Below are 15,512 nucleotides of genomic sequence, written 5' to 3'. Positions count from 1 at the left end.
TTCATCCATGTAACTAGTAAAAGCTAAACACAGAATATAACATGGCCTCATGCTTAAGGGGAAATGCATAATAATGCCCACTGGGGAAATGGAACAATGGAGATGTAGCTCTAACAGTGATCCTGCTTACCAGGCTTTTCCTGTCCACCTTCTCCTGCCTTTTGTCATCCTCTTCTTCTGGGGGTACACTTTCACTGGCAAGGAGTACAAAAAAGCCATTACAAAAAGAAACTGGTAAAGTGATAAAGTATTGACCCAGTGGGCAAGGAAATGAATTATATAACTATAGAATGGTGTGTGGGAAAATATGTACAGACAGGAGATGAATAAAAAGAGGCACTGTGCATGTTATTAACTTGGACAGGAATAAAAGAAAAGGATCTTATCATCTAACTTTTTTCTCTGCCTTATTTTTCTGGATAGATTTGACAGCTCGGAATTCCTCAGTGACTTTCCCTTCTTTGTTTTACATCTTTTGGTTCATCTTTCTTCCCTTTCTTTCACAGTTTTCAAGCTCCAATCTTAAACTCAAAAAAAAAAAAAAAAGTAAAGTAAAAGAACAAGGAAGAAGAATGCTGGGCCTGGGGCTTGCACGTAACTCTGCCAGACTCAGAAGAGTCTCGGTTTCTCTGCACTGTGTTTCTCCATCTGTAAAGTGGGGATGATGATACTTGTCCCAGCCATGAAACAGGAATGTGTGACTAAGGAGTGGGAGGACGTGAGCAAAAATTAACCTCTCAGGCATCATTGTCACTATCTCTCCTCTAGAATCTCTCCTCATTTGGGAGAAGCCTTGGTGGTGGGGCACCTCTGAGGACCATGTCTTCTCCACTCCCACAGCCACAACTCTTTATTTACCTAGTCCATAGACAATTGTGTTTTTTGCCTGGGCTATGATCCCATTTTATTCTTTCTGCTTCTCCCATATTTTTAGTTGAAATGAACTAATATCTCATTAATATCTGTAATCCATTTGTCTATGATTTTTTAAAGACATGTAAAATCCTAATCCTATGTGAGATTGCCAATTCTAATTCTTAAATTGGAACCATGTGACATTTTCTTTAAAGTCTATTAATCATATTTATCAATAAGAAAGCTTACTTTTATACTCTTTTATATTCATTATAGCTAATGACTTTTTGTTTTGTTTTTGCCCTCTCTGACCTGTTTTGAAACTGCCCTTTCAAAATTACCCATAGTGTCCCAAGAAATAAAGTAAGTATGACAAATCCCAAAACTCCTGAACATTTCTGTAGGAAACACGTTTTCTTGACACTGTCCACACCAACTGAATATTATGAAACCTTGTTTCCTTTCATCTCTACACCCTGAAGAAAAAAAATAAAAAGTTCGATTTCCACATTACATCAAGAATTTAAATTTTCCTGTGGGATATGGAACTCTGTAACACCTCCAGCAAAATAGTCTATACTTCTCCTTAAATCTTTACAATTATTGTTTTTAAGAAAGCAAATTAAACAAAGCAAATGGTGACATTGGATTGGAGTTCTCTAATGCAAAATGATAGATCTCAGAGGGCCTTTTAAAAATATACCTTACCTAGTTGCTATTTATTATCAAACATAGCTAAATGTTTGTAGTGTGTGAATATTTTAAAACAAACCTATCAGGGTGTCTGAGTACAGAGTTAAGTCAATAGTTTGCAAACATCTCTTTGTTTCTTTAGACGCATTTAGCTACTGATATATCTTTTTCAGTGAATGAAGCAGACCTGCACACATACAATAAAGGAAAGCAAAAATTACCAGGTTTGGACTTTGCTTCACAGCCAGAAAGATTCTGTTGAGCCTGCCAGCAGGAGATCTTGCGTATTAATACTCTACCTGGAAGAGCTGACATGTTGAAAATGAGATTAACACCTTCCTGTTTTACATTAACTAAGGCTAAAGTGTCATTTGCCTTATCAGGAGAAAAAAAATTCAATACTGAAATGATAGGGTTGCCAGCAAGGTATGGTTTTAAGCAAATGTTGAAATACTAAGTAGGATTTTTTTGTGTGGTGGTGGTGAGTCTTTGAAGATAAATGCGTTGTGCGAATAAAAGTCAAAATAATCAGGATGACTCCAAGACTAAATACAAACACGTGGAGCACAGCAACTCCTTTTCAGGCCAATACTAATTGACATTTGGCTCGTCGTAAACAACTCGTCAGAGCACTTAAAAAATAATAAATAAATGAATGCACGATGTCAAAGAGTACTGATGCCTTAGTATGTGTTGCCAATTCCAAACCAGCCTAGAAACAGAAGAGCTAATATAAATGATTTATTTGTTCAGATATAAGATAGCACTTTTTAATTCCCTCACTTCACAACCCATCCAGTTATGTATTTACTAAAGATGAGCATTTAGATGAAAAAATATTAAAAATTCTAATGTAGGGAAGTCTCTGGATCATTGTCAAATACGGTGTGGGAGGAGTGGGCCAAAACTGGCTCCATGTTCCTCTCCTCCAAAAGGACCCCAAACAGAAACTGGTGGGCTTTTCTCAGGCTGTGAAGGCCAGGCGGTCATCCACACTATCAGGGATAGCTCCCTTCTGCTGCACGGGGCACACTTGTAGGAGTGGCAGAGAGTCCAGAAAGGAAGACAGGAGTTCTTTGTCCTCCAGGCCTCAGAGTCTAACTAATTGTACTGACAGGTATCAGTGATGGCTAGAGTACAAAGTGGACTCCAATCAGAGCAGAGGCATAAACACCTGAAATGGGAGCAGTGAAGGGAGGGAGAAGAATACTCCGGGGACGACCCGGGACAATTTCCTGGAGGAGATACGGTGTGAGCTGGATCCTGCAGGATGAATAGGATTTTAACAGGTGGGAAGGGAAAAGGATGGTGAGGGCTTTCTAGGTAGAATGGACCAATTCATTATATTTTGACACCATGATCACATAGAGCATTATGGTTAAATAGACACCTAAAATACATCAATGGAAAATATGTTATTACAGAAAATGCTGTCAGCAATCCACTTAAAACAAAAAAAACTACCTATACATGTGGACTGAATACACAAACGGTAAGAAAAAGAGAGAAAATGAGACTTTATTCTCCTTGCTAAATGTCTACTATTCAAACCTTAAGAATAAAACATACCAGTAGCTATTGTTTCTATTCATTTCAGAGCTTCTAATTGCTGCTATCTCATGGGGTCTCCAGGAGAAGGAAGGAGGAAGGGGAAATGAAAATGCACGAGATTTTCAGGAATGCCAACAATGTGAAGTTGGAATCCCACTCTAACTACTTTCATTCATTGTTCCAAAGGTGACACTGGTCCTTGTGTTCAAACGGAGCAGGAGGAGGACAAGCAGTTTTAAGGTGGCACAAAGGAAGGCAACTTGATGCCTCCTTAAGGAGAAGCTGCAGAGGGCTGTGCTGGTGGGGACGGTGATAACAGCAAAAACAGCAATGTGAGATGGAAAAGAGTGCTGCGGTGGGATGGGGGCGGGGGAGCAGTCCTGCTAACTTGGGATGAGGTAGGAGGAAGAGGTGGAGGTAACTTGGACAGGTGTTTGAGGAGGATCTGTGAGTGATGCAAATGCAGGGGCAGCAGAAGCAGCGAGGCAGGATGCAGGAACATATCCAGGGAGCTCCCAGGAATAATGGAGAGCACACGTTGCATCATCAGGATCATTGAGACCCGAATCCTCTGGGGAAGTCATGTCTTTTTTGTACTAAATGTTTTGAAGCAGAGCTTGGGGGTGGAGTGAAAGAGGAGGGGAAAATCACTGGGAAAAATTAAGCAGTCTGAAAGGAGTGTAAGATTATGAAGATAAATGTTTACCTCTCTGCTGCATTGTATCTCTTGAAATGAAACTGTTTTTGAATAGTGCTGCATCCGTACTGCAAGAATGTGGGCATTGTGAACAAATTGACTGTCTCAGATGATTTGACACATTTTGATTTCTGCTTAGGAAAATATCTGTTAATCCTATTAGAAAGAGAAGGAGAGGGTCCTGAGTAGGAATGTAAGAGATCAAATCACTTACCATCTTGCTCACACTCTCCCACTGCCAAGGTCTTAAAGTCAGCATTTCCACAAGACCTGGCGCCTCCCCCCTGCCCCACCTGGCACTGCATCAAGACCCCTACTCCACCTCCCCATCCTTGCCATGGCCCTGGCGAAAATCAAGACCATACTGGATGGTTGCCTTGTCGCTGGCAAACTAAAGCAGAAAAGACCCGATTTTATGCTTTCTTTTCATGTAGTTTTGTTTTCTTTTCCTCCCTCCTCCCTTCTATCCTTTTCTCTTTCTTCTCTCCCCCCGCCCCCCTTTCTTCTTTATAAGGTTCGCTGTTTGCTAATATCCAACTCCAGACCATTCTTCCTGTTTGGCAAAGGAAGCAGTTTTATTGTTTGGTATCCCCAGGGGGGATATGGTGTCTATGATGTTGTCTAGGCCCAGCCTCCCCTAGGAAGGTTAACCACCTCCAGCTTACTCTCCGAGGGGGCAAAGGATGGCAACCACACGCTTGAGCACCAGCCATCCTCTTTTGCCAGAAAGTGGAGCTGTTCCCGCCCTGGTCTACCTCTGCTTCCCACGATGGTGTATCTCAGCATCGTAGGGCAACTCACTGGGACCAGTCGCCTGGAATCTGAATCGATAGAGTACAAATTAGGAACAAGGGAAACAGAAGACTTTTCCCCCCAACTACTTCCTGAAAAAGGTTCTTCTGGGAGCAACACCCTAGTCTGATCAAAGGATCTGTTCATCTGTCTCAAGAGCCAACGCTGGAGCCCAGCATGTAGCTAAAAATATGCACTCACAGTCCTAGAAAATTGTATTCATTAGACTCTACCTACAGGTCCTCACCCAGAATCTGCTCTATGCCAAAGCAGCGTGCTGCTGTTAATCCTCCTTTATAGATTAGGCAGTAAAATAAAGAGGGTGGGGCTGAAATGCAGGGGAAGCCTGCACACGTGTTTGGAAAGGAAGAAAAGCAAAAGCACGGGGATTTCTTGCTCTCTCCTTTACGTTCCCAGTTGCTGGGGTTGTCCAGAGAGATGCAGGGCTTTTTCATGTTTATAGTATTTTCACTTCCACGGGGTTAGTGCTACTTATAAAATGGGAATTTAGAGACAGAGCAAATAAATGCTTTTCAAACTGGGGCACGTTATTATTTTGGGGGTCCATCTTCCCCTCTTCTTTATATGTGAGGGAGGAAATAAAAAGCACCAGAGCTGACATTACTGAGCACTTACTACGTGCCCAGCACTGGGGCGAGTGCGTTATACATGGAATCTCCGTTCCTTCTAAGATACCTGGGAGGTAGGTACTTCTGCTCACCACCACTTTGCAGAGGAGGACACTAAGCTTGCAGAAAGGTGAAAGAACTCAAGCAAGTGAGTGGCAGAACTGGGATTCGAACCCGAAGCTTCCAAAAGTCTTGCTCTTGATATCTGCGCCATAAGGCCATCTCTACGTAGTTCCTGTAAAAATACGTCTTACGGCTTTCTTCTGAGATCTCGGTGACTGCATCTTAATAACAATTATGTCATCATCTTCCTCTTTACGATTTTCTGCCCTCAAATAGTAGGGTTCCCTGAAGGCAGGGACTGTGTCTCCCTCACCTCTGCACCTCCACGACCCTTAAAACAAAGTATCTTGCACAGAATAGGAGCTAAAGAATTATTTGTTGAAATGCACTTTAGAGTACCTCTGAATCTAAATAAAGCCCATCTAAACAAGTCCATTTCCCAAACACTGGGGTTTTCCTCTTCTTTGTAGCCATCCTCTTCTTGTTTTGTTTTCAAAAGGTTGATTTTGAACTGGAGGGACATTGCAGTTGTCTTGTCACTTAGCGTGATTTGAAAGTGAGAGTCTGTGTAGTGCTTTAGCCTGCCCTCAGCAATCAGGCCTCACACTCACGAGGCTCTGATTGTAGGAGTTGCCTTATTTGCATTGATGAGGATGAGCCAGCTGCTAGAGCATACAGAACTGCACCTGACACAATCACCGAGTTCAGGATTAGCGCGGGGAATCAGGAATCCACTGCGCTGCGTGGCAATCTCAGCCCTACATTAGAGTCACTCATGCAAAATGACCCAAATTTGCAATGAGCACAATTAGCAATCCAAAGATGCATGTTAATTTGGGGGCCGATATTTTCCTACATTTCCCTAAATTAAAAATAATAAATATACTCTTTCCTAGTTGAGTCTAGGCATGAAAATAATTCAGGGGATTGTGAGTTTGTACAAAATGCATAAAGCCCCCAAAATGTGGATTTCTCTGGGTAACTAGCCCCCAAACATGCACACACACATATACACCGGAGGGAGGTATTAAGTTTGGCATCAAATATGGTAAGATCTTTGTGGTGTCACGTTCCTTTTTGAGTCAGTAGAAAACAGCCATTTACAAGGATAAAAATACTAGAAATAACAATAGCTATGATATGTGGAAAAGGAAAATCGAAGCTTTAAAAAAGGGATTTGATATTTTCTATTATGTATTAATATTTCTGAGGCTATGTTTGGGTCACATATAACCACAGATACACTCGGTGATTTCAGGATTTTCTAAAAGTGCAAGAGATTATGTCGAATTTTTATTAAAGAGAGTCTATAAATCAAATGGAACATTCTCAAACCCTGTACTGTGTTTCCATATGTCTGCAGTCTAGAGGTATTGAAATGCTCACCTATACTTTAGGAAAAAAAAAAAAAACACAACATTTTGCAAAAATGGAATAAATGATCATTCGAAGCAAAAGCATGCAGTTCAAAAGCTAAACCTCCCATTGGAGAACAGAAAATTTAATGAGCTTTTAATGGAATGCAATGCTCAGAGTAGTAAATTATTTGTTAGTTGACGATGCAATCAGCATGCTGATTAAGGTTGCTTGGTTTTTTACTAAACATTAACTGAATGAAAACGGGTAGTCCTTGTTCTGCTTGGGGGGCTTTAAGGAAGCAAATGGACTTTCAGAACAGAGATTGTCAATAAAGGTGAGTGCACTCCAGGTGTCATTTGAATATGATGATAAAATACTTCTGATAAATATTTAAAAGCATTTTAAATCCACAATGTTCGCCTAGTGTATTGTGGACTCTGTTTAAAGAAACAGTGGGCCTTAGCAGGCCTAACGACCATCCCTCTCTCTCTCTCTCTCTAGAAAGAAATATCTAGATCTGCTTTCTTTTATTGCAAAAGAGAAAAAAGGGAGGGTGGTATGCTTTGAAAATATAAGCCAGCATGGACTCTGAGACCAGGAACTGTTTGGAATGGGAACCTACAAAAAAAGACAAAAAAGGACAAAAATCAAAACAAAGGAAAATATTCTGACAGCAAATAAAGGAAGAGACATCTGTTTCTCTGGATAGATTAAGATAAAATTTTAATGAAGCAGTTTTGATATTCTGATGTTTTAAAATAATTGCCATTAAAATACATATATATTTTTAAATCTGTAAATGACGGCATTCTGAGGGCAAGAAGTATTGTGATATCGGAGTTATATCCTGTCTCATTCAGGAGGTCTGAAGGGGGAGTGAGAGAAAAAGAACAAAAATTGTAAATAAATTCTATAATGCTTATTTTTGTTGTTAGATGGTTGATACAGAATTTATAAGGTCTGTCATTTACCATATATTAATCGATATATACATTTACTATAAATTATTGTTTCTGAGAGGGATTTTGTTACTAACTCTGTTTAAATTGCTAGATTTCTTCCCCCCTCGAAAGAAGGGTGTTTTTTTGTTTGTTTTGCTCTCTACCAATTGCAGAATTATGGGTTTGTAGGTTAATTTTCTTTGAACAGCTACAAAGTTCTTTTTCTATAAATCCTAATTAGTTTCATCATTGGTGATTCTCTGGCAATGATCAGATACCCTTAAAATCCGATAAATAACTACCTCTCACTTTTAACTATTCCTGTTTATGACCCAAGAGGTTAAAAGCCTTTGACTGGCATTTGACTTCTGACCTCATATAAATGTTATCTTATCAGTTCCTGCTTGTTAACTTGTATTGAGTGCTTGTCCCTGATGGCTTTTAGATAAAGGGTTGTGGGCTTTTTTCTTTTTTTTTTTTCCTTTTTAATATATTTCCTATAGGAACTAAACCATTTGCTTTGTTCTATGCCTAGTGCACTCCAGTCTAGAGAGTAACCTGCTAGAAATCTGTGATAAAGCCCTAAATACACTTTTATTTATTCTCAACATTATTTTAGTTTAGCTTTATGGGTGGGATTTGATCATTGAGAATATATGTTTATTATAATTAAGAGCAGTAATTACTAGAGATCTTAATCCTTTAACATGTTAGGGAACTGGTTAGCTTGGTATTCTCTCTTTTTTAAAGAAATGCAAAAAATAAAACACACACACACACACACACACACACACAACAATTTTAGCTTTGCATTTTGCACCAGCATGAGATGAGTTAGAGAGATAATTTATGGAAATCTTGTCTCCCCAGACTTTAGAAGTCTGCCTAATGAGAGAGTCATCAGTAAGATATATCTTTTTTAAAAAATCGAATCCAGACCAGGAACAGGGCATTTTCGAACCTTTGGGGAGGAAGGAGGTGGCCTGGAGCCCTCCTTTGCCCTTCTGTCCTAAGAATTAAGAAGGATTTCGGCCTTTTATTCCATTTGCAGCTGTGTGTGTGGCTCACACATTCAAGTGTGTATGTATGTGAGTCCAGTTACTGTGTACAAATCTAAATACATTTGAATGTTTGCATTTTAATCTCTCCATACCTCGATGGCATTGTGAGAGCATTCTAGGCAGATATGGGTGCCTCCGAGGCTGCCTCATTTGCAAATGACCTACAATGTGATTTCTAAACAAAATATTACATTAATTTCTATGTGGAAAACAGGCAGTAAGGAGGGGAAGGAGGAAGGGGCAGCCATCTTGGAGTCATTTTGCCTTTTAGCCTCTTCTCTCCTCCCCAGGCTCGAGAGTTAGAATATTATCTTTATTTTTAATTGGCCTTGAATGTAATGCAGTAAGCACATACAAGAGACCTTTGTATTCGTGTTTGGGGTAGGAAAAAGTTGTAACCTCTTTGGACTTTAAATAATAACTGCGACTATAGACAAACTACACCTATTCTTCTCAATCCTTCTAAATAAATATACATATAAATGAAGCATATGCCACAGCTTGTAAGAGACCTGTACAAAACCTATTAAGGGAAACAAATGTCTATTTGGACCATTCATTTACTGCTATCTAAAGAATTAATATGTCAGTAAAGTTATCTGCCCTTCCTCGTCTCCCATTCTTTCTCTTCTCCCCAAACACACTCTCACATGCACACACACAAACACACGCATTCAGACACCCCCAATCTGCAGAAATGGCAACTCTGGAAACTTGCTTGCATTTTTTTTTCTTTTTTTAAATAGGAATCCCCTTTCTCTTAGGTCTTAAGTATTTCAGAAAGTAAAGAAGGCCAGCTTTTATTTTTTATTTTAATTTTCTGTGTGTGGAGAGCTGCTCTGGCTCTGTAATGTCCTAACACTGCTTTCATCATGCTCATATTCTGGCGACACACAGGTTTAATACAATTTGTCCTAACTTTTCATTTCAACCATTGCTTTTCTCAAAGTGGCCAGAGTTTAAAGACTGCAAAAGCAAAGGGAAAAGAAATACCACGGCAGGGGGAAAAACAAACCAACCCCCAAACTGGTGCTGGTATTCACAGCATTGACACATTCTCAAATGTTTTCTCTGTAGTTATAACACAAAAGCGCTTTCTTCCCTGTTTTGATGTGTTAAAGACGGGAAAGAGAGAGGACACTTGGAAGTGGTAAAGTAAGTATTTGGAAGCACAGAGAAGGTGTTTCTCCTTTGAATATCCAGCATGTGTCAATAACGTGTAGTTGCTTACAGTTGAAGATTAATTAAAATTTTTTAAATGGAGAGGGGATGAAAAGTTAAATCTAAGCAAGTTGTGTCACATCTGCTGAACTTTTAAGCTACCAGTGTTGCCTTTCTGTGTGTAATTAGAAGTAGGTCCGAAGCCAGTCATTCTGCTATCTCTGAAATAAGGATAACCAGGATGCTAAGTCCCTCTGGAAAGGGTGTGAGGGGATCGATAACAAATTATCATCTAATTTTGGTATTTGGCAGAAGAAACCACAAACTTTTTTTTAAAAACTCCTTTAATGTCAGTAATCTGAAGCAATGTCAGTTATTTTTCTAGCCAATATTATTTTGCAGATTGTTTTACTGGGTGAAACAAATAAGGATTTGAAAGACAAATAATGACCTGATTCCTAAACACTCTCTCCTATTCTCATGGCCAAATTCTCTGAGTTGAATCCCAGAGTTTTTACCATTGTATTTTGTATCCTGGCTTTAAAAAAAAAAAAAAATAAATAAATAAATAAGATTGAAACATGTAAGCTAGAGGATTCCAAAACTGGTGTAAGTTACACTACCACTTTTTAAAGATGTAATTAATACATTAATATAGAGAGGTGAGCCTTAGTATACCCAAAGCAGAAAAAAAGTGTTCACTTAAACCAGTTTCTATATCAATCAAAGTGAACTGCCCGAAACATTTTTGGTATAATATTTTGAAATGTAGTTAGAGGAAGAAGATGAAGGGGAATCAAGGCCCTTGGTTTTTCTGCAGAGCTGTATCACCCAGATTTATAAAGTTACCTAAGGGTGTATTAAAATATATTGCCTTTGTGTGTTTATATGTTTATAAACTTACCTCAGGAATATATTAGGAAAGACAGCCCATTTGATTTTTTTCCCCCCTGTTTCTTGTCAAAGATCAAACCTGCTCTCTCTGGAAAAAAACAGAGACTTCTGGGTATCATGGCCTTTTTGTATTTCAGCAAAGAAGTAGAGGACCTAGAGTCAGAAATATCAACATTTCTAGGACTCAAGTTATTACTGTCAAGGTTTCACTTCCTTCCTTTGTAAAGACTGATGGAAATGGGTTTCTGATTTCCTTGGTTTCTGTCCTCTCTTTTGCGTGTTTTCTTTATTTGTGTAAATTAGCTTTGTCCCTTCTTAGTAGAATGTTTAGTTTGGGCACAGGCTTTCCCAGATAGATTCTCATTCTCATTCCCCCCATCTTCTCTTGATTTTGGAATGGGGAGTGGTTCCTTATTTTAAAAGCTTTGTAATTCAGACTCAGAGAGCCAGTACTCCTTCTACCCATCTGCACGCACTCAAGGGTCATACCCAAGATCATAAGCCATGTTTGTATCCTTCTTATGGGAAAATGATAAAATAATATCCACAAGGATATCAGATACTACGGGCATGGCCTGGACACACACCTTGCCTCTTCCCCTTGGCCTCGCCTGCCCTGAAGAAGGAATACATCCATCTCCAAAGTTGATGCTTAGGAGTGACCAGTCAGATGCTAGCAGGTCAGCTGGCTGTCCTCTCGGACAGAGGGGTCCATAAATCAGAGACGTGTTGGTGTGGTTGAAAGAGGAAGGTAGTCTAGCCCGAGGGAAGCCACGTAAATCTCTCCCAGAGCATTGTTCCTGGTAGGGAGTGGGGGTGAGAGTTGGGGTAGCTCCTGGGGCCGCGAGCTGTTATTAATGCCCCGGCCCTCCTGCAGTGGGTGCTAACTTGTTGTGCATGAGAGCTGCCACCACCCTTCCCAAACATCGGGCGCTTGGAAAAGTCAAGCACTGCTGAGCCCTGATTTTCATTTAATAGTCAAAACCAAGATGCATTTGGGCTATGATGATAGGACAGCTCCCTTGAAAAGATTATTTGAACTACAAAGGCATTCATTTAGGGCTAGCGATGTTGCAAAAGGGCCTGCTAGAAATTAGCAGCCTGTCCCGGTATTTGGAGAGCAAGAGTGACAACTTATTGGAAGTTCTCAAGGAATCATTTATATTTCACACTCCACTAGGCAGCTGATTTGAGATTGTCTGTTAGCATAACAAAGGCTCTGAGCCTGTGAACTTCAGAAACCTTTCGACCTCTTAGCTGCTGGCATGAATAGCCCCCAGTCCTGCCTATAGAGATCTCCCAAAGCTCCCCTGTTCGTGGCTAAATTGTTAATCAGGGTAATTTAATATAGTTTTCAATATGCCTCATCTCTTATTGGGAAAGGTATTCACAGCTCCCCTACCCCTGAAAAAAAAAAGTTCTTTTATTCCAGTGTGAGGGGCAGCTGCAGACAGACCCCCGCCCCTCGCGGCGGGCCCGCTCCCGCTCCGCGGCCGCCCCGTGCAGGCCCCGAGCAGGCCCCGGCGCCGCCTCCGCACGCCCGGCCCCGCCGCCCCGGGCGCCTGCCCGTCCCGCCACGAGCCGGCGCAACCCAGGCCCGCGCCGCCGCCGCCGCCGCCGCCGCCGCCGCCGCCCGCTCGGGGCCGCCCCGCGCGCAGGCACAGGCACAGGCGCACGCGCTCCCGCACACGCCACACCCCCTCCGCCGCCCCTCCCCCCGCTCCCCTCCCCCTCCGCCTCCGCCTCCGCCTCCGCCTCCGCCTCCCCCTCCCCGCCGGCAGCCCCGCAGCCCCGGCCTGCCCGCCTCCCCTCTCCCCTCCACCTCCCGCTCCCAGGCCCCGCAGCCTGCAGCAGCCCCCTGCCTCGCCTCCCCTCTCCCCTCTCCCCGCAGCCCCCTCCCCTCGCCTCCCCTCTCCCCGCAGCTCCCTCCCCTCGCCTCCCCTCTCCCCTGTCCCCGCAGCAGCCTCCTCCCCTCCCCTCTCCCCTGTCCCCGCAGCAGCCCCCTCCCCTCGCCTCCCCTCTCCCCGCAGCAGCCCCCTCCCCCCTCCCCCCTCCCCTCCCGCCCGCAGGCCTCGAAGCCCGGGCCTCCCCTCTCCCCTGTCCCCGCAGCGCCCTCCCTTCTCCCCCCTCCCCTCTCCCCTGTCCCCGCAGCCCCCTCCCCTCGCCTCCCTTCTCCCCGCAGCCCGGGCCTGCCCGCCTCCCCTCTGCCCGGTCCCCGCAGCCCCGTCCCCCCGCCTCCCCTCTCCCTCCCGCCCGCAGCAGCCGGGGGTCGGGGCCCTCAGGCCCAGGCCCCCTAGTTAGCGGGAAAGAGCCGGGGCGCGACGCGTTCCTCTTAATCCACTGAAGACCCAAGAGGTCTCCTAGGATATTGTCCAGCGGTTCGAGAATCGAGTATAAAACTCAGATTGTCGCCACACTGTCTCCTCCCAGACAGGCCTGCAGCCGGCCCGCGCCTTCCTTCCCCTCTCCTCCCAGCATATAAGGTACAAAAGGCAAGTGAATAAAAGCCCATCACGAGCGAATGAATCCCCATATTCAGGCAGCCACGGTTCAAATATTATTATTTTGTCTTTTTTTTGTTTTGTTTTGATGTTGTGTTTCTCATTCCCCGTGTGCAAAGCCAGAAGAAAAAAATCATACAAGGAAGGGGGAAAATTGGAGATCACGCTTTTTCAAAATGGAAGGATACAATCTCTTATTTTTTCCACGTGAGAATTTTAAGACACCTGAAATCTTATATTTTTACATGGGAATTTTTAAGACTTCTGCAAAATGTTATCTGAGCATGTCCTGATTGCTTTGGTGGTGATTTTCTGTGCAATTGTGCTCTGTCTTTGTGCGGGTTGAGGCCCTGGGTCTTGCTTCTTCCTGGAACAGCCATTTCTCGTTAGCCCTGGCTTGGTTGGTGTCCTTGCCTCCGAGCCTCCCACACTGGGATAAAACCAGGATCTAGTGCCTGAACTATTTTCTTGGAATTTGCTCTAGTTAGAGTGGTGTCTGATGAGGGTGTGGACTTCCTTCACTCACTTGGGATCCTAGTCTACCCAGCCTCTCAAAACTGCTGAGATGGGAGACGAATTCTGTTTATAGGAGACAGAATTACTAACCTCCAAAACCTCCAGAAGTACAAATAGAGACCCATAATTAACAAAACAAAACAGCTCAGCCTCTTTCTCAAGATAATCTTTCTTGGAGCTAAAATAAATAAATAAATAAATAAAAGATTTAAAAAATCTGTTTTCTAGTCAATTTTAATATCTAAACACTGCCCAGAGGTGACACTTGAGAACAGAACAAATAAATAAATAAAGTGTGTCTGGTTATCATTTTATATGGCAATCCAAAAATCTGCATTTCTCTTAAAAAAAAGAATCTGACCACTTAAATTTCAATAGTGTGGAAGTTTTTAGATCATAAGCATTTTTGTCAATAATATATGCTTGTCAATAAGTATGCATTTTAATGACAGGCCTTTTAGTTTATTTTTCTGTAAGTAGGGATTTTCATGTTCTGATGTCTCAAGCCAGAATATTTAGAAAATGTTGATAGTTGCCACAAGTCAGTGAATCAGTATTTCTGGTTTCTCCTTTAAAAAGCCCCCCTCCCCCCAAATCATTCATATATAAATTAACAGAAATTTAACTTTCAAAAGATGGTGAGAGAGAAAAAATATTATGACTTTTAGACCCAAGAAAGAAAAAATACACAATTTGCATTTTTTCAGTGCTTTTGCTTAACATTTTTTTCATTAGCCTTTTCTTCATTAGAATTTATGATCCATGTCCATCATTACACTTTCACATCTCTGATTTCTGTTAAATTTTCTAACAAAGGTTAATAAATATAAAAGGGTAAAAAGGCCTATTTACTTTCATCTGAAGTGCTCAATATTTCAAGGTTGTTTGTATTTGCATGTAAATTTTTCCATGTTCTAATTTAAATTATTAAAATTTGACTGAAATTAATTCTATTCAGAGTTAAGAAGTAACAGGGATTTTTTTTTTTTAAAGAATTAAACAATGTGATTTTACTAAATTATAACATTTTCTTGGTGTTGGGCCATCTAACACCCTCTCTAGCATGGCACAGTTTGGGCTTCACATTTATGGAAGGAAAAGGGTTGGGGGGAGAGGGATATATATTTGGAATGGTGTTTGACAGGGGGAATGAACGCAGACACCAGAACAATTATATTACAATCCCACTGGGAATGCCAGCACCAAATTTAGCCAGACTGATGGGGTACTGTCTAGACGGTCCCTTTTGTGTATCAGCTGTTTTTTCCCTGCTTTATTGCACTGCCTGAATGTGTGAGTTGAACATGCATATGGATCCCAAACATAACCATTCCTACAACCATACATTGCTATTAAACTTCCTCTCATTTGGCTCAGAATCAAGGGTTGTGTATTCCTACTGTATTCCTTTTACAATATTTTGTAATTAAAATGCAGCTTCCAGAACTAGTGGTTTAACAAAGCTTCTAAGACAAAGTACAAGGTGCCTAGACTGTTTTTTAATATGAAAAAAAAATGTACTAGGTAAACATTTCTATCTTCTCAAACATGTCCACCTCTTTTCAACAGAAGTTAAAGAAAGCCAGGAAGAAAAAAAAGAAAACAATGAGATGAAAAAGGCATAGCACATGTAAATTACCACCTTTCCTTTTGAAAAGGGCAAGGATAGAAAGAAAGAATATTTATTAAATGTTTACAGTATAATTAATGGCAGTGTGTGTGGTTTTCCTTTTTTTTTTTTTTTTTTTTCTTTTCTTTCTCTCTATTTGGTAAATCAAATAGAGTTCAGGAATCAGGGT

The 15,512-nt window shown here is 41.6% G+C and overlaps 1 long non-coding RNA gene across 4 annotated transcripts in view; it reads left to right on the top strand.

The window, feature by feature from the left end:
• Nucleotides 1-6,819: 6,819 nt before the first annotated feature.
• The window catches only part of LOC140613930 (uncharacterized), a 38,177-nt gene continuing 29,484 nt past the window's right edge, over nucleotides 6,820-15,512 (top strand). For 3 of the 4 annotated variants that reach the window (XR_012014849.1, XR_012014848.1, XR_012014855.1), the window contains exon 1: nucleotides 6,820-6,973. This is a non-coding gene — a long non-coding RNA (uncharacterized lncRNA). Of the gene's footprint in view, nucleotides 6,974-12,960; nucleotides 13,180-15,512 lie in introns of those variants that run through there. The other variant, XR_012014856.1, reaches the window with a different exon arrangement.

Source organism: Canis lupus, chromosome 2 (genome assembly GCF_048164855.1).
Source record: "Canis lupus baileyi chromosome 2, mCanLup2.hap1, whole genome shotgun sequence".
Taxonomy (NCBI): domain Eukaryota; kingdom Metazoa; phylum Chordata; class Mammalia; order Carnivora; family Canidae; genus Canis; species Canis lupus.
Note: the sequence above shows the minus strand (reverse complement) of the source record. Positions and strands in the feature narration are given on the sequence as shown.